Here is a 17849-nt window from a genome sequence, read left to right as displayed (position 1 = left end):
GAGATGGTCCGCGAGGGTGAGCGTGTCAGAGAGTGTGAGAGTGTCAGAGAGTGTGAGAGTGTCAGGGAGTGACAGAGAGTGATAGAGAGTGGCAGAGAGTGTCTGAAAGTGTCAGCGAGTGATAGAGAGTAATAGAGAGTGGCAGAGAATGTCTGAAAGTGTCAGAGAGTGTCAGAGAGTGATAGAGAGTGTCAGAGAGTGTCTGAGTTTGTCTGAGATTGTCAGAGAGTGTCAGAGAGTGATAGAGAGTGTCAGAGAGTGTCAGAGAGTGTCAGAGAGCGTCAGAGAGTGTCTGAGACTGTCTGAGAGTGTCAGATTGAGTAAGAGAGTGATAGAGAGTGTCAGAGAGTGTCAGAGAGTGTCAGATAGTGTCTGAGAGTGTCAGAGTGTATCGGAGAGTGTCAGAGAGTGTCAGAGAGTGATGGAGAGTGGTAGAGAGTGTCTGAGTGTGTCAGAGAGTGTCTGAGAGTGTCAGAGTGTATCAGAGAGTGTCAGAGAAAGATAGAGAGTGTCAGAGAGTGTCTGAGAGTACCAGAGTGTATAAGAGAGTGTCAGAGAGTGATAGAGAGTGGTAGAGAGTGATAGAGAGTGAGCGAGAGTGAGAGACAGTGTCTGAGTGTGTCTCAGAGTATCTATAAGTGCCAGAGATTGTCAAGGAGGGTCAGAGAGTGATTGAGAGTGATTTAGAATGATTGACAGTGACAGAGAGTGTCAGAGAGTGATAGTGTGTGCCAGAGAGTGTCTGAGAGTGTCAGAGAGTGTCAGAGAGTGTCAGAGAGTGTGAAAGAGTGTCAGAGAGATTCAGAGAGTGTGCGAGTGTCAGAGAGTGTGAGAGAGTGTCAGACAGTGATAGAGAGTGGCAGAGAGTGTCTGAAAGTGTCAGAGAGTTTCTGAGAGTGATAGAGGGTGTCAGAGCGTGTCAGAGAGTGATAGAGAGTGATAGAGAGTGTCTGAAAGTGTCAGAGAGTGAACGAGTGATAGAGAGTGGCAGAGAGTGTCTGAAAGTGACAGAGAGTGATAGAGAGTGTCTGAGTGTGTCAGAGAGTGTCATAGAGTGATAGAGTTTGTCAGAGAGTGTCAGCGATTGTCAGAGAGGGTCAGAGAGTGTCAGAGAGTGTGAGAGAATGTCAGAGAGTGTCAGAGAGTGTCAGAGTGTGTCAGAGAGTGTGAGAGTGTCAGAGAGTGTCAGAGAGTGTCAGTGAGTAATAGAGAGTGGCAGAGTGTGATAGAGAGCGTCAGAGCGTGTCAGAGTGTGTCAGAGAGTGTCAGAGTGTATCAGAGAGTATCAGAGAGTGATAGAGAGTGTCAGAGAGGGTCCGCGAGTGTGAGCGTGTCAGAGAGTGTGAGAGTGTCAGAGAGTGTGAGAGTGTCAGAGAGTGTCAGAGAGTGATAGAGAGTGGCAGAGAGTGTCTGAAAGTGTCAGCGAGTGACAGAGAGTAATAGAGAGTGGCAGAGAATGTCTGAAAGTGTCAGAGAGTGTCAGAGAGTGATAGAGAGTGTCAGAGAGTGTCAGAGAGTGTCAGAGAGTGTCAGATAGTGTCTGAGTTTGTCTGAGATTGTCAGAGAGTGTCAGAGAGTGATAGAGAGTGTCAGAGAGTGTAAGAGTGTATCAGAGAGTATCAGAGAGTGTCAGAGAGTGTCAGAGAGTGTCAGAGAGTGATAGAGAGTGTCTGAGACTGTCTGAGTTGTCAGATTGAGTAAGAGAGCGATAGAGAGTGTCAGAGAGTGTCAGATAGTGTCTGAGAGTGTCAGAGTGTATCAGAGAGTGTCAGAGAGTGATAGAGAGTGGTAGAGAGTGTCTGAGTGTGTCAGAGAGTGTCTGAGAGTGTCAGAGTGTATCAGAGAGTGTCAGAGAAAGATAGAGAGTGTCAGAGAGTGTCTGAGAGTGCCAGAGTGTATAAGAGAGTGTCAGAGAGTGTCAGAGAGTGATAGAGAGTGATAGAGAGTGAGAGAGAGCGAGAGAGAGTGTCTGAGTGTGTCTCAGATTATCTATAAGTGCCAGAGATTGTCAAGGAGGGTCAGAGAGTGATTGAGAATGATTTAGAATGATTGACAGTGATAGAGAGTGTCAGAGAGTGATAGTGTGTGCCAGAGAGTGTCTGAGAGTGTCTGAGAGTGTCAGAGAGGGTCAGAGAGTGTCAGAGAGATTCAGAGAGTGTGAAAGAGTGTCAGAGAGATTCAGAGAGTGTGCGAGTGTCAGAGAGTGTCAGAGAGTGTCAGACAGTGATAGAGAGTGGCAGAGAGTGTCTGAAAGTGTCAGAGAGTTTCTGAGAGTGATAGAGAGTGTCAGAGCGTGTCAGAGAGTGATAGAGAGTGATAGAGAGTGTCTGAAAGTGTCGGAGAGTGAAAGAGTGATAGAGAGTGGCAGAGAATGTCTGAAAGTGACAGAGAGTGATAGAGAGTGTCTGAGTGTGTCAGAGAGTGATAGAGTTTGTCAGAGAGTGTCAGCGATTGTCAGAGAGGGTCAGAGAGTGTCAGAGAGTGTGAGAGAATGTCAGAGAGTTTCAGAGAGTGTCAGAGTGTGTCAGAGAGTGTGAGAGTGTCAGAGAGTGTCAGAGAGTGTCAGTGAGTAATAGAGAGTGGCAGAGTGTGATAGAGAGCGTCAGAGAGTGTCAGAGTGTGATTGAGAGCGTCAGAGAGTGTCAGAGAGTGATAGAGAGTGTCAGAGAGGCTCCGAGAGTGTGAGAGTGTCAGAGAGTGTCAGAGAGGGACAGAGTGTGTCAGAGAGTGTCAGAGAGTGTGAGAGAGTGTCAGAGACAGTGAGAGTGTCAGAGAATGTCAGAGAGTGATAGAGAGTGGCAGAGAGTGTCTGAAAGTGTCAGAGAGTGTCAGCGAGTGATAGAGAGTGTCAGAGAGTGTCAGAGAGGGTCCGAGAGTGTGAGAGTGTCAGAGAGTGTGAGTGTGTCAGAGAGTGTCAGAGAGTGATAGAGAGAGATAGAGGGTGGGAGAGAGTGTCTGAACGTGTCAGCGAGTGATAGAGAGTGATAGAGAGTGGCAGATAGTGTCTGAAAGTGTCAGAGTGTGTCAAAGAGTGATCGAGAGTGTCAGAGAGTGTCTGAGTGTGTCAGAGAGTGTCTGAGTGTGTCTGAGATTGTCTGAGATTGTCAGAGATTGTCAGAGAGTGATAGAGAGTGTCAGAGAGTCTCAGAGAGTGTCAGGGAGGGTCAGAGAGTGTGACAGAGTGTCAGAGAGTGTGAGAGAGTGTCAGAGAGAGTGTCAGAGAGTGTCAGAGAGTGATAGAGAGTGTCAGAGAGTGGCAGAGAGTTTCAGAAAGAGCGTCAGTGTGTTTCAGAGGGTGATAGAGAGTGACAGAGAGTGTCTGAGTGTGTATGAGATTGTCAGAGAGTGTCAGAGAGAGATAGAGAGTGTCAGAGTGTATTAGAGAGTATCAGAGAGTATCAGAGAGTGTCAGAGAGTGTCAGAGATTGTCAGATAGTGATAGAGAGTGTCTGAGAGTGGCAGAGAGTTTCAGTAAGAGCGTCAGTGTGTTTCAGAGGGTGATAGAGAGTGACAGAGAGTGGCAGAGAGTGGTAGAGCGTGTCTGAAAGTGTCAGAGAGTGATAGAGAGTGTCAGAGAGTGTCTGAGTGTGTATGAGATTGTCAGAGAGTGTCAGAGAGAGATAGAGAGTGTCAGAGTGTATTAGAGAGTATCAGAGAGTATCAGAGAGTGTCAGAGAGTGTCAGAGATTGTCAGATAGTGATAGAGAGTGTCTGAGACAGTCTGAGAGTGTCAGCGAGTGTAAGATAGTGTTAGAGAGTGTCAGAGAGTGTCTGAGAGTTTTAGAGTGTATCAGAGAGTATCAGACAGTGTGAAAGTGTGATGGAGTGTGGTAGAGAGTGTCTGTGTGTGTCAGAGTGTGTCTGAGAGTGTCACAGTGTATCAGAGCGTGTCAGAGAGTGTTGGAGAGTGTAAGAGAGTGTCTGAGAGTGTCAGAGAGTGATAGAGAGTGTCAGAGAGTGTCAGAGAGTGTGAGAGTGTCAGAGTGTCAGAGAGTGCCAGAGAGTGTCACAGAGTGATAGAGAGTGAGAGAGAGTGGCAGAGAGTGTCTGAAAGTATCAGAGAGTGTCAGAGAGTGATAGACAGTATCAGAGAGTGTCAGAGAGTGTCTGAGATTGTCAGAGAGTGTCAGAGAGTGATAGAGCGTGTCAGAGAGTGATAGAGTGTCAGAGAGTGTCAGAGAGTGATAGAGAGTGTCAGAGAGGGTCCGCGAGTGTGAGCGTGTCAGAGAGTGTGAGAGTGTCAGAGAGTGTGAGAGTGTCAGAGAGTGACAGAGAGTGATAGAGAGTGGCAGAGAGTGTCTGAAAGTGTCAGCGAGTGATAGAGAGTAATAGAGAGTGGCAGAGAATGTCTGAAAGTGTCAGAGAGTGTCAGAGAGTGATAGAGAGTGTCAGAGAGTGTCTGAGTTTGTCTGAGATTGTCAGAGAGGGTCAGAGAGTGATAGAGAGTGTCAGAGAGTTTCAGAGTGTATCAGAGAGTATCAGAGAGTGTCAGAGAGTGTCAGAGAGTGTCAGAGAGTGATAGAGAGTGTCTGAGACTGTCTGAGAGTGTCAGATTGAGTAAGAGAGTGATAGAGAGTGTCAGAGAGTGTCAGAGAGTGTCAGATAGTGTCTGAGAGTGTCAGAGTGTATCGGAGAGTGTCAGAGAGTGTCAGAGAGTGATAGAGAGTGGTAGAGAGTGTCTGAGTGTGTCAGAGAGTGTCTGAGAGTGTCAGAGTGTATCAGAGAGTGTCAGAGATAGATAGAGAGTGTCAGAGAGTGTCTGAGAGTGCCAGAGTGTATAAGAGATTGTCAGAGAGTGTCAGAGAGTGATAGAGAGTGATAGAGAGTGAGAGAGAGTGAGAGAGAGTGTCTGAGTGTGTCTCAGAATATCTATAAGTGCCAGAGATTGTCAAGGATGGTCAGAGAGTGATTGAGAGTGATTTAGAATGATTGACAGTGATAGAGAGTGTCAGAGAGTGATAGTGTGTGCCAGAGAGTGTCTGAGAGTGTCAGAGAGGGTCAGAGAGGGTCAGAGAGTGTCAGAGAGTGTCAGAGAGTGTGAGAGAGTGTGAAAGAGTGTCAGAGAGATTCAGAGAGTGTGCGAGTGTCAGAGATTGTCAGAGAGTGTCAGACAGTGATAGAGAGTGGCAGAGAGTGTCTGAAAGTGTCAGAGAGTTTCTGAGAGTAATAGAGGGTGTCAGAGCGTGTCAGAGAGTGATAGAGTGTGATAGAGAGTGTCTGAAAGTGTCAGAGAGTGAAAGAGTGATAGAGAGTGGCAGAGAGTGTCTGAAAGAGACAGAGAGTGATAGAGAGTGTCTGAGTGTGTCAGAGAGTGTCAGAGAGTGACAGAGTTTGTCAGAGAGTGTCAGCGATTGTCAGAGAGGGTAAGAGAGTGTCAGAGAGTGTCAGAGAGTGTGAGAGAATGTCAGAGAGTGTCAGAGAGTGTCAGAGTGTGTCAGAGAGTGTGAGAGTGTCAGAGAGAGTCAGAGAGTGTCAGTGAGTAATAGAGAGTGGCAGAGTGTGATAGAGAGCGTCAGAGAGTGTCAGAGTGTGTCAGAGAGTGTCAGAGTGTATCAGAGAGTATCAGAGAGTGACAGAGAGTGTCAGAGAGTGATAGAGAGTGTCTGAGACTGTCTGAGAGTTTCAGATTGAGTCAGAGAGTGATAGAGAGTGTCAGAGAGTGTCTGAGAGTATCAGAGTGTATCAGAGAGTGTCAGAGAGTGTGCGAGTGTCAGAGAGTGTCAGAGAGTGTCAGCGAGTGACAGAGAGTGGCAGAGAGTTTCAGAGAGGGTCCGAGAGTGTGAGAGTGTCAGAGAGTGTGAGTGTGTCAGAGTGTGTCAGAGAGTGTCAGAGAGTGATAGAGAGAGAGAGATTGTGGCAGAGAGTGTCTGAACGTGTCAGCGAGTGAGAGAGAGAGTGATAGAGAGTGGCAGAGAGTGTCTGAAAGTGTCAGAGTGTGTCAAAGAGTGATCGAGAGTGTCAGAGAGTGTCTGAGTGTGTCAGAGAGTGTCTGAGTGTGTCTGAGATTGTCAGAGAGTGTCAGAGAGTGATAGAGAGTGTCAGAGAGTCTCAGAGAGTGTCAGGGAGGGTCAGAGAGTGTGACAGAGTGTCAGAGAGTGTCAGAGAGTGTGAGAGAGTGTCAGAGAGAGTGTCAGAGAGTGTCAGAGAGTGATAGAGAGTGTCAGAGAGTGGCAGAGAGTTTCAGAGAGAGCGTCAGTGTGTTTCAGAGGGTGATAGAGAGTGACAGAGAGTTGCAGAGAGCGTCTGAAAGTGTCAGAGCGTGTCAGAGAGTGTTAGAGAGTGTTAGAGAGTGTCAGAGAGTGTCAGAGAGTGATAGAGAGAGTCAGAGAGTGTCTGAGTGTGTCAGAGAGTGTCTGAGTGTGTCTGAGATTGTCAGAGTGTGTCAGAGAGTGATAGAGAGTGTTAGAGAGTCTCAGAGAGTGTCAGGGAGGGTCAGAGAGTGTGACAGAGTGTCAGAGAGTGTGAGAGAGTGTCAGAGAGAGTGTCAGAGAGTGTCAGAGAGTGATAGAGAGTGTCAGAGAGTGGCAGAGAGTTTCGGAGAGAGCGTCAGTGTGTTTCAAAGGGTGATAGAGAGTGACAGAGAGTGGCAGAGAGCGTTTGAAAGTGTCAGAGCGTGTCAGAGAGTGTTAGAGAGTGTCAATGAGTGTCAGAGAGTGATAGAGAGTGTCAGAGAGTGTCTGAGTGTGTCTGAGATTGTCAGAGAGTGTCAGAGTGTGTCTGAGAGTGTCAGAGTGTATCAGAGCGTGTCAGAGATTGATAGAGAGTGTCATAGAGTGTGAAAGAGTGTCAGAGAGTGTCAGAGAGTGTGCGAGTGTCAGAGAGTGTCAGAGAGTGATAGAGAGTGGCAGAGAGTGTCTGAAAGTGTCAGAGCGTGTCTGAGAGTGCCAGAGAATGTCTGAGAGTGTCAGAGAGGGTCAGAGAGGATCAGAGAGTGTCAGAGAGGGTGAAAGAGTGTCAGAGAGTGTCAGAGAGTGTGCGAGTGTCAGAGAGTGTCAGAGAGTGTCAGAGAGTGATAGAGAGTGGCAGAGAGTGTCTGAAAGTGTCAGAGAGTGTCTGAGAGTGACAGAGAGTGAGAGAGAGTGTCAGAGAGTGTCAGAGAGTGTCAGAGAGTGTCAGAGAGTGATTGAGAGTGATTGAGAATGATTGACAGTGATAAAGATTGTCAGAGAGTGATGGAGTGCGCCAGAGAGTGTCTGAGAGTGTCAGAGAGTGAAAGAGAGTGTCAGAGAGTGTGAAAGAGTGTCAGAGAGTGTCAGAGAGTGTGCGAGTGTCAGAGAGTGTGAGAGAGTCATAGAGAGTGGCAGAGAGTGTCTGAAAGTGTCAGAGAGGGTCTGAGAGTGCCAGAGAATGTCTGAGAGTGTCAGAGAGGGTCAGAGAGGGTCAGAGAGTGTCAGAGAGTGTGAAAGAGCGTCAGAGAGTGTCAGAGAGTGTGCGAGTGTCAGAGAGTGTCAGAGAGTGATCGAGAGTGGCAGAGAGTGTCTGAAAGTGTCAGAGAGTGTCTGAGAGTGACAGAGAGTGACAGAGAGTGTCAGAGAGTGTCAGAGAGTGATTGAGAGTGATTGAGAATGATTGACAGTGATAAAGAGTGTCAGAGAGTGATGGAGTGTGCCAGAGAGTGTCTGAGAGTGTCAGAGAGGGTCAGAGAGTGTCAGAGAGTGTGAAAGAGTTTCAGAGAGTGTCAGAGAGTGTGCGAGTGTCAGACAGTGCAAGAGAGTGACAGAGCTTGGCAGAGAGTGTCTGAAAGTGTCAGAGAGTGACAAAGAGTGACAGAGAGTGTCAGAGAGTGTCAGAGAGTGATTGAGAGTGATTGAGAATGATTGACAGTGATAAAGAGTGTCAGAGAGTGATGGAGTGTGCCAGAGAGTGTCTGAGAGTGTCAGAGAGGGTCAGAGAGTGTCAGAGAGTGTGAAAGAGTTTCAGAGAGTGTCAGAGAGTGTGCGAGTGTCAGACAGTGTTAGAGAGTGACAGAGCTTGGCAGAGAGTGTCTGAAAGTGTCAGAGAGTGTCTGAGAGTGATAGAGAGTGTCAGAGAGTGTCAGAGAGCGTCAGAGAGTGTCAGAGAGTGATAGAGAATGATAGAGAGTGATAGAAAGTGTCTGAAAGTGTCAGAGAGTGATATAGAGTGATAGAGAGCGTCAGAGAGTGTGAAAGAGTGTCTGAGAGTGTCAGAGAGTGTTCGAGTGTCAGAGAGTGTCAGAGAGTGATAGAGAGTGGCAGAGAGTGTCTGAAAGTGTCAGAGAGTGTCAGAGAGGGTCAGAGAGGGTCAGAGAGTGTCAGAGAGTGTGAAAGAGTGTCAGAGAGTGTCAGAGAGTGTGCAAGTGTCAGAGAGTGTCAGAGAGTGTCAGAGAGTGATAGAGCTTGGCAGAGAGTGTCTGAAAGTGTCAGAGAGTGTCAGAGAGTGTCAGAGAGTGTCAGAGAGTGATAGAGAGTGATAGAGATTGTCTGAAAGTGTCAGAGAGTGATATAGAGTGATAGAGAGTGGCAGAGAGTGTCTGAAAGAGTCAGAGAGTGATAGAGAGTGTCTGAGTGTGTCAGAGAGTGTCAGAGAGTGATAGAGTTTGTCAGAGAGTGTCAGAGAGGGTCAGAGAGTGTCAGAGAGTGTGAAAGAATGTCAGAGAGTGTGAGAGAGTGTCAGAGAGTGTCAGAGAGAGTGAGATTGTCAGAGAGTGTGAGAGCGTCAGAGAGTGTCAGATAGTGTCAGAGAGGGACAGAGTGTGTCAGAGAGTTTCAGAGAGTGTGAGAGAGTGTCAGAGAGTGTGAGAGTGTCAGAGAGTGTCAGAGAGTGTCATAGAGTGATAGAGAGTGGCAGAGAGTGTCTGAAAGTGTCAGAGAGAGTCAGAGAGTGTTAGAGAGTGTCAGAGAGTGTCAGAAAGTGATAGAGAGTGATAGAGACTGGCAGAGAGTGTCTGAAAGTGTCAGCGAGTGATAGAGAGTGATAGAGAGTGGCAGAGAGTGTCTGAGTGTGTCTGAGATTGTCAGAGAGTGTCAGAGAGTGATTGAGAGAGTCAGAGAGTGTCAGAGAGTGTCTGGGAGGGTCAGAGAGTGTCAGAGAGCGTGTCAGAGAGTGTCAGAGAGTGATAGAGAGTGGCAGAGAGTTTCAGAGAGTGATAGTGAGTGATAGAGAGTGGCAGAGCGTGTCTGAAAGTGTCAGAGAGTGTCTGAGTGTGTCTGAGATTGTCAGAGAGCGCCAGAGAGTGTCAGAGAGTATCAGAGAGTATCAGAGAGTGTCAGAGAGTGTCAGAGAGTGTCTGAGAGTGTCTGAGAGTGAGAGAGAGGGTCGGAGAGTGTCAGAGAGTGTCAGAGAGTGTGAGAGAATGTCAGAGATTGTGAGAGAGTGTCAGAGAGTGTCAGAGAGAGTGAGAGTGTCAGAGAGTGTGAGAGTGTCAGAAAGTGTCAGATAGTGTCAGAGAGTGTCAGAGAGTATCAGAGAGCATCAGAGAGTGTCAGAGAGTGTCTGAGAATGTCTGAGAGTGTCTGAGAGTGAGAGAGAATGTCAGAGATTGTGAGAGAGTGTCAGAGAGTGTCAGAGAGTGTGTGAAAATGTCAGAGAGTGTGAGAGAGTGTCAGAGAGTGTCAGAGAGAGTGCGAGTGTCAGAGAGTGTGAGAGTGTCAGAGAGTGTCAGATAGTGTCAGAGAGGGACAGAGTGTGTCAGAGTGTTTCAGAGAGTGTGTGAGAGTGTCAGAGAGTGTCAGAGAATGTCAGAGAGTGTCAGAGAGTGATAGAGAGTGGCAGAGAGTGTCAGAGAGAATCAGACAGTATCCGAGAGTGTCAGATAGTGTCAGAGAGGGACAGAGTGTGTCAGAGTGTTTCAGAGAGTGTGTGAGAGTGTCAGAGAGTGTCAGAGAATGTCAGAGAGTGTCAGAGAGTGATAGAGAGTGGCAGAGAGTGTCAGAGAGAATCAGACAGTATCCGAGAGTGTCAGAGAGTGTCTGAGAGTGTCTGAGTGTGATAGAGAGTGGCAGAGAGTGTCTGAAAGTGTCAGATAGTGTCAGAGAGTGATAGAGAGTGTCAGAGAGTGTCTGAGTGTGTATGAGATTGTCAGAGAGTGTCAGAGAGAGATAGAGAGTGTCAGAGAGCGTCAGAGAGGGTCAGAGAGGGTGAGAGAGGGTCAGAGAGAGTGAGAGTGTCAGAGAGTGAGAGAGTGTCAGACAGTGACAGAGAGTGTCAGAGTGTGTCAGAGAGTGTGTGAGAGTGTCAGAGAGTGACAGAGAGTGTGAGAGTGTCTGAGAGTGTCAGAGAGTGTCAGAGAGTGTCAGAGAGTGTCAGAGAGTGTCAGAGACTGTCCGAGTGAGTCTGAGATTGTCAGAGAGTGTCAGAGAGTGCTAGAGAGTGTCAGAGAGTGTGAGAGTGACAGAGAGTGTGAGAGTGTCAGAGAGTGACAGAGAGTGACAGAGAGTGATAGAGAGTGGCAGAGAGTTTCTGAAAGTGTCAGCGAGGGATAGAGAGTAATAGAGAGTGGCAGAGATTGTCTGAAAGTGTGAGAGAGTGTCAGAGAGTGATAGAGAGTGTCAGAGAGTGTCAGAGCGTGATAGAGAGTGTCAGAGAGTGTCAGAGAGGGTCCGAGATTGTGAGAGAGTCAGGGAGTGTGAGTGTGTCAGAGTGTCTCAGAGAGTGTCAGAAAGTGATAGAGAGTGATGGAGAGTGGCAGAGAGTGTCTGAAAGTGTCAGCGAGTGATAGAGAGTGATAGAGAGTGGCAGAGAGTGTCTGAAAGTGTCTGAGATTGTCAGAGAGAGTCAGAGAATGATAGAGAGTGTCAGAGAGTCTCAGAGAGTGTCAGGGAGGTCAGAGAGTGTCAGAGAGTGTGAGAGAGTGTCAGAGAGAGTGTCAGAGAGTGTCAGAGAGTGATAGAGTGTGTCAGAGAGCGTCAGAGAGTGATAGAGATTGTCAGAGGGTGATACAGAGTGACAGAGAGTGGCAGAGAGTGTCTGAAAGTGTCAGAAAGTGTCAGAGAGTGATAGAGAGTGTCAGAGAGCGTCAGAGAGTGATAGAGAGTGTCAGAGAGTGTCTGAGTGTGTCTGAGATTGTCAGAGAGTGTCAGAGAGTATCAGAGATTATCAGAGAGTGTCAGAGAGTGTCTGAGACTGTCTGAGAGTGACAGAGAGTGATAGAGAGTGGCAGAGAGTGTCTGAGAGTGTGTGAGAGTGTCAGAGAGTGTCAGAGAGTGTGAGAGTGTCAGAGAGTGTCAGAGAGTGTCAGAGAGTGATAGAGAGTGGCAGAGAGTGTCAGAGAGTGTCAGCGAGAGATAGAGAGTGATAGAGAGTGGCAGAGAATGTCTGAAAGAGTCAGAGAGTGTCAGAGAGTGATCGAGAGTGTCAGAGAGTGTCTGAGTGTGTCTGAGTGTGTCTGAGAGTGTCAGAGAGAGACAGAGAGTGTGAGAGAGTGTGAGAGAGTGTCAGAGAGAGTGTCAGAGAGTGTCTGAGACTGTCTGAGAGTGATAGAGAGTGTCACAGTGTGGCAGAGAGTTTCAGAGAGTGATAGAGAGTGGCAGAGAGTGTCTGAAACTGTCAGAGAGTGTCTGAGTTTGTCTGAGATTGTCAGAGAGTGTCAGAGAGTATCAGAGATTATCGGAGAGTGTCAGAGAGTGTCTGAGACTGTCTGAGAGTGATAGAGAGTGATAGAGAGTGGCAGAGAGTGTCTGAAAGTGTCAGAGAGTGTCAGAGAGTGATAGAGAGTGTCAGAGAGTGTCTGAGTGCATATGATATTGTCAGAGAGTGTCAGAGAGAAATAGAGAGTGTCAGATTGTATTAGAGAGTATCAGAGAGTATCAGAGATTGTCAAAGCGTTATGGAGAGTTTCAGAGAGTGATAGAGAGTGTCTGTGACTTTCTGAGAGTGTCAGAGAGTGTCAGCGAGAGATAGAGAGTGATAGAGAGTGTCTGAGTGTGTCAGAGCGTGTCTGAGAGTGTCAGAGTGTATCAGAGAGTGTCAGAGATTGTCAGAGTGTGTCAGAGAGTGACAGAGAGTGTCAGAGATTGTCTGAGAGTGTCAGAGTGTATCAGAGAGTGTCAGAGAGTGGTAGAGAGTGTCTGAGACTGTCTGAGAGTGTCAGAGAGTGATAGAGTGTGTCAGAGGTTGTCTGAGAGTGTCAGAGTGTATCAGAGATTGTCAGAGAGTGTCAGAGAGTGCCAGAGAGTGATAGAAAGTGTCTGAGACTGTCTGAGAGTGTCAGAGAGTGTCAGAGAGTGTCAGAGAGTGTCAGAGCGTGTCTGAGAGCGTCAGAGTGTATCAGAGAGTGTCAGAGAGTGTCAGAGAGTGTCAGAGAGTGTCAGAGAGTGATAGAGAGTGATAGAGAGTGTCTGAGTGTGTCAGAGCGTGTCTGAGAGTGTCAGAGTGTATCAGAGAGGGTCAGAGAGTGATAGAGAGTGTCAGAGATTGTCTGAGAGTGTAAGAGTGTATCAGAGAGTGTCAGAGAGTGTCAGCGAGTGTCAGAGAGTGTCAGAGCGTGTCTGAGAGCGTCAGAGTGTATCAGAGAGTGTCAGAGAGTGTCAGAGAGTGTCAGAGAGTGTCAGAGAGTGATAGAGAGTGATAGAGAGTGTCTGAGTGTGTCAGAGCGTGTCTGAGAGTGTCAGAGTGTATCAGAGAGTGTCAGAGAGTGATAGAGAGTGTCAGAGATTGTCAGAGAGTGTCAGAGTGTATCAGAGAGTGTCGGAGAGTGGTCGAGAGTGTCTGAGTGTGTCTGAGAGTGTCTGAAAGTGTCTGAGAGTGCCAGAGAGTGATGGAGAGAGATAGAGAGTGTCAGAGAGTGATAGAGAGTGTCTGAGAGTGATAGAGAGAGATGGAGAGTGTCAGAGAGTGATAGAGAGTGTCTGAGAGTGTCCGAGAGTGTCTAACAGTGATTGAGAGTTATTGAGAATGATTGAGAGTGATGGAGAGTGTCAGAGAGTGATAGAGTGTGCCAGAGAGTGTCTGAGAGTGTCTGAGAGTGTCTGAGAGTGTCAGAGTGTGTCAGAGAGAGTCAGAGAGTGATAGAGAGTGATAGCGTTTGGTAGAGAGTGTCAGAAAGTGTCTGAGAATGTCACGGAGTGTCAGAGAGTACCAGAGAGGGTCAGAGAGTGCCAGAGAGTGATAGAAAATGCCAGAGAGTGATAGAGAGTGTCGCAGAGAATCTGTGAGTGTCTGAGTTTTTCAGAGATTGATAGACAGTGTCAGATAGTGATAGAGAGTGTCAGAGAGTGTCTGAGAGTGTTAGAGTGTATCAGATAGTGTCAGAAAGTGTGAGAGAGTGATAGAGTGTGGTAGAGAGTGTCTGAGTGTGTCAGAGTGTGTCTGAGAGTGTCAGAATGTATCAGAGTGTGTCAGAGAGTGACAGAGAGTGTCAGAGATTGTCTGAGAGTGTCAGAGTGTATCAGAGAGTGTCAGAGAGTGTCAGAGAGTGGTAGAGAGTGTCTGAGACTGTCTGAGAGTGTCAGAGAGTGTCAGAGTGTGTCAGAGAGTGTCAGAGAGTGTCAGAGAGTGCCAGAGAGTGATAGAAAGTGTCTGAGACTGTCTGAGAGTGTCAGAGAGTGTCAGAGAGTCATAGAGAGTCATAGCGAGTGTCTGAGTGTGTCAGAGCGTTTCTGAGAGCGTCAGAGTGTATCAGAGAGTGTCAGAGACTGTCACAGAGTGTCACAGAGTGTCACAGAGTGTCACAGAGTGATCGAGAGTGATAGCGTGTGGCAGAGAGTGTCAGAGAGTGTCAGAGAGTTATAAAGAGCGTCAGAGAGAGTCAGAGAGCGTCAGAGAGTGATATAGAGAGTCAGAGAGGGTCAGAGTTTGTCAGAGAGTGATAGAGAGTGATACAGAGAGTCAGAGAGTGTCAGAGAGCGTCTGACTGTATCTGAGATTGTCAGAGAGTGTCATAGAGTATCAGAGAGTATCGGAGAGTGTCAGAGAGTGTCTGAGACTGTCTGAGAGTGATAGAGAGTGATAGAGAGTGGCAGAGAGTGTCTGAAAGTGTCAGAGAGTGTCAGAGAGTGATAGAGAGTGTCAGAGAGTGTCTGAGTGTATATGATATTGTCAGAGAGTGTCAGAGAGAAATAGAGAGTGTCAGAGTGTGTTAGAGAGTATCAGAGAGTATCAGAGATTGTCAAAGCGTGATGGAGAGTTTCAGAGAGTGATAGAGAGTGTCTGTGACTTTCTGAGAGTGTCAGAGAGTGTCAGAGAGAGATCGAGAGTGATAGAGAGTGTCTGAGTGTGTCAGAGCGTGTCTGAGAGTGTCAGAGTGTATCAGAGAGTGTCAGAGAGTGTCAGAGAGTGACAGAGAGTGACAGAGAGTGTCAGAGATTGTCTGAGAGTGTCAGAGTGTATCAGAGAGTGTCAGAGAGTGTCAGAGAGTGGTAGAGAGTGTCTGAGACTGTCTGAGAGTGTCAGAGAGTGTCAGAGTGTATCAGAGAGTGTCAGAGAGTGTCAGAGAGTGCCAGAGAGTGATAGAAAGTGTCTGAGACTGTCTGAGAGTGTCAGAGAGTTTCAGAGAGTCATAGAGAGTGTCTGAGTGTGTCAGAGCGTGTCTGAGAGCGTCAGAGTGTATCAGAGTGTGTCAGAGACTGTCACAGAGTGTCACAGAGTGTCACAGAGTGTCACAGAGTGATCGAGAGTGATAGCGTGTGGCAGAGAGTGTCAGAGAGTGTCAGAGAGTTATAGAGAGCGTCAGAGAGAGTCAGAGAGCGTCAGAGAGTGATAGAGAGAGTCAGAGAGGGTCAGAGTTTGTCAGAGAGTGATAGAGAGTGATACAGAGAGTCAGAGAGTGTCAGAGAGCGTCTGACTGTATCTGAGATTGTCAGAGAGTGTCATAGAGTATCAGAGAGTATCGGAGAGTGTCAGAGAGTGTCTGAGACTGTCTGAGAGTGATAGAGAGTGATAGAGAGTGGCAGAGAGTGTCTGAAAGTGTCAGAGAGTGTCAGAGAGTGATAGAGAGTGTCAGAGAGTGTCTGAGTGTATATGATATTGTCAGAGAGTGTCAGAGAGAAATAGAGAGTTTCAGAGAGTATTAGAGAGTATCAGAGAGTATCAGAGATTGTCAAAGCGTGATGGAGAGTTTCAGAGAGTGATAGAGAGTGTCTGTGACTTTCTGAGAGTGTCAGAGAGTGTCAGAGAGAGATAGAGAGTGATAGAGAGTGTCTGAGTGTGTCAGAGCGCGTCTGAGAGTGTCAGAGTGTATCAGAGTGTGTCAGAGAGTGTCAGAGAGTGTCAGAGAGTGACAGAGAGTGTCAGAGATTGTCTGAGAGTGTCAGAGTGTATCAGAGAGTGTCAGAGAGTGTCAGAGAGTGGTAGAGAGTGTCTGAGACTGTCTGAGAGTGTCAGAGAGTGATAGAGTGTGTCAGAGATTGTCTGAGAGTGTCAGAGTGTATCAGAGAGTGTCAGAGAGTGTCAGAGAGTGCCAGAGAGTGATAGAAAGTTTCTGAGACTGTCTGAGACTGTCTGAGATTGTCAGAGAGTGTCAGAGAGTTTCAGAGAGTCATAGAGAGTCATAGAGAGTGTCTGAGTGTGTCAGAGCGTGTCTGAGAGCGTCAGAGTGTATCAGAGAGTGTCAGAGAGTGTCAGAGAGTGTCACAGAGTGTCACAGAGTGTCACAGAGTGATCGAGAGTGATAGCGTGTGTCAGAGAGTGTCAGAGAGTGTCAGAGAGTGTCAGAGAGTGTCAGAGAGTGATAGAGAGTGATAGAGAGTGTCTGAGTGTGTCAGAGAGTGTCTGAGAGTGTCAGAGTGTATCAGAGAGGGTCAGAGAGTGATAGAGAGAGTCAGAGATTGTCTGAGAGTGTAAGAGTGTATCAGAGAGTGTCAGAGATTGTGAGAGAGTGTCAGAGAGTGGTAGAGAGTGTCTGAGAGAGTCTGAGTGTGTCTGAGAGTGTCTGAAAGTGTCAGAGAGGGCCAGCGAGTGATGGAGAGAGATAGAGAGTGTCAGAGAGTGAAAGCGAGTGTCTGAGAGTGATAGAGAGAGATGGAGAGTGTCAGAGAGTGATAGAGAGTGTCTGAGAGTGTCCGAGAGTGTCAAACAGTGATTGAGAGTGATTGAGAATGATTGAGAGTGATCGAGTGTCAGAGAGTGATGGAGTGTGCAAGAGAGTGTCTGAGAGTGTCTGAGAGTGTCAGAGTGTGTCAGAGAGAGTCAGAGAGTGATAGAGAGTGATAGCGTTTGGTAGAGAGTGTCAGAAAGTGTCTGAGAATGTCAGGGAGTGTCAGAGAGTACCAGAGAGGGTCAGAGAGTGCCAGAGAGTGATAGAAAGTGCCAGAGAGTGATAGAGAGTGTCGGAGAGAATCTGTGAGTGTCTGAGTTTTTCAGAGATTGATAGAGAGTGTCAGAGAGTGATAGAGTGTCAGAGTGTCAGAGAGCGTCAGAGAGTGATAGAGAGTGTCAGAGAGTGATAGAGATGTCAGAGATTGTCTGAGAGTGTCATAGTGCATCAGAGAGTGTCGGAGAGTATCAGAGAGTGACAGATAGTGCCTGAGTGTATCTGAGAGTGTCTGAAAGTGTCAGAGAGTGCCAGAGAGTGATAGAGAGATATAGAGAGTGTCATGAGTGAAAGAGAGTGTCAGAGAGTGTCTGAGAGTGTCAGAGAGTGCCTGAGAGTGTCAGAGTGTATCAGAGTGTGTCAGAGAGTGATTGAGAGTGGTGGAGAGTGTCTGATTGTGTCTGAGAGTGTCAGAGATTGCCAGAGAGTGATAGAGAGAGATAGATATTGTCAAAGCGTGATAGAGAGTTTCAGAGAGTGATAGAGAGTGTCTGAGACTGTCTGAGAGTGTCAGAGTGTGTCAGAGAGTGTCAGAGAGTGATCGAAAGTGATAGAGAGTGTCTGAGTGTGTCAGAGCGTGTCTGAGAGTGTCAGAGTGTATCAGAGAGTGTCAGAGAGTGTCTGAGACTGTCTGAGAGTGATAGAGAGTTTCAGAGAGTGTCTGAAAGTGTCAGAGAGTGATCGAAAGTGATAGAGAGTGTCTGAGTGTGTCAGAGCGTGTCTGAGAGTGTCAGAGCGTATCAGAGAGTGTCAGAGAGTGTCAGAGAGTGTCTGAGTGTGTCTGAGTGTGTCTGAGATTGTCAGAGAGTGTCAGAGAGTATCAGAGAGTGTCAGAGAGTGTCTGAGACTGTCTGAGAGTGATAGAGAGTTTCAGAGAGTGTCTGAAAGTGTCAGAGAGTGATCGAAAGTGATAGAGAGTGTCTGAGTGTGTCAGAGCGTGTCTGAGAGTGTCAGAGTGTATCAGAGAGTGTCAGAGAGTGTCAGAGAGTGTCTGAGTGTGTCTGAGTGTGTCTGAGATTGTCAGAGAGTGTCAGAGAGTATCAGAGAGTATCAGAGAGTGTCAGAGAGTGTCTTAGACTGTCTGAGAGTCATAGAGAGTTTCAGAGAGTGTCTGAAAGTGTCAGAGAGTGTCAGATAGTGATAGAGTGTGTCAGAGAGTGTCTGAGAGTGTTAGAGTGTATCAGAGAGTGTCAGAAAGTGTGAGAGAGTGATAGAGTGTGGTAGAGAGTGTCTGAGTGTGTCAGAGTGTGTCTGAGAGTGTCAGAGTGTATCAGAGTGTGTCAGAGAGTGATGGAGAGTGTAAGAGAGTGTCTGAGAGTGCCAGAGTGTATCAGAGAGTGTATCAGAGAGTGATAGAGAGTGATAGAGAGTGATAGAGAGTGATAGAGAGTGGTAGAGAGTGTCTGAGTGTGTCTGAGAGTGTCTGAAAGTGTCAGAGAGTTTCAGAGAGTGATTGAGAGTGATTGAGAATGATTGACAGTGATAGAGAGTGTCAGAGAGTGATAGAGTGTGCCAGAGAGTGTCCGAGAGTGTCCGAGTGTGTGAGAGAGTTTCAGAGAGTCATAAAGATTGCCAGAGAGTGACAGAGAGTGTCAGAGAGTGTGTAAGAGTGATAGCGAGTGCCAGAGAGTGATAGAGAGTT

Source organism: Heterodontus francisci, chromosome 46 (assembly GCF_036365525.1).
Source record: "Heterodontus francisci isolate sHetFra1 chromosome 46, sHetFra1.hap1, whole genome shotgun sequence".
Classification (NCBI taxonomy): Eukaryota; Metazoa; Chordata; class Chondrichthyes; order Heterodontiformes; family Heterodontidae; genus Heterodontus; species Heterodontus francisci.
This window is presented reverse-complemented; position numbering follows the sequence as displayed.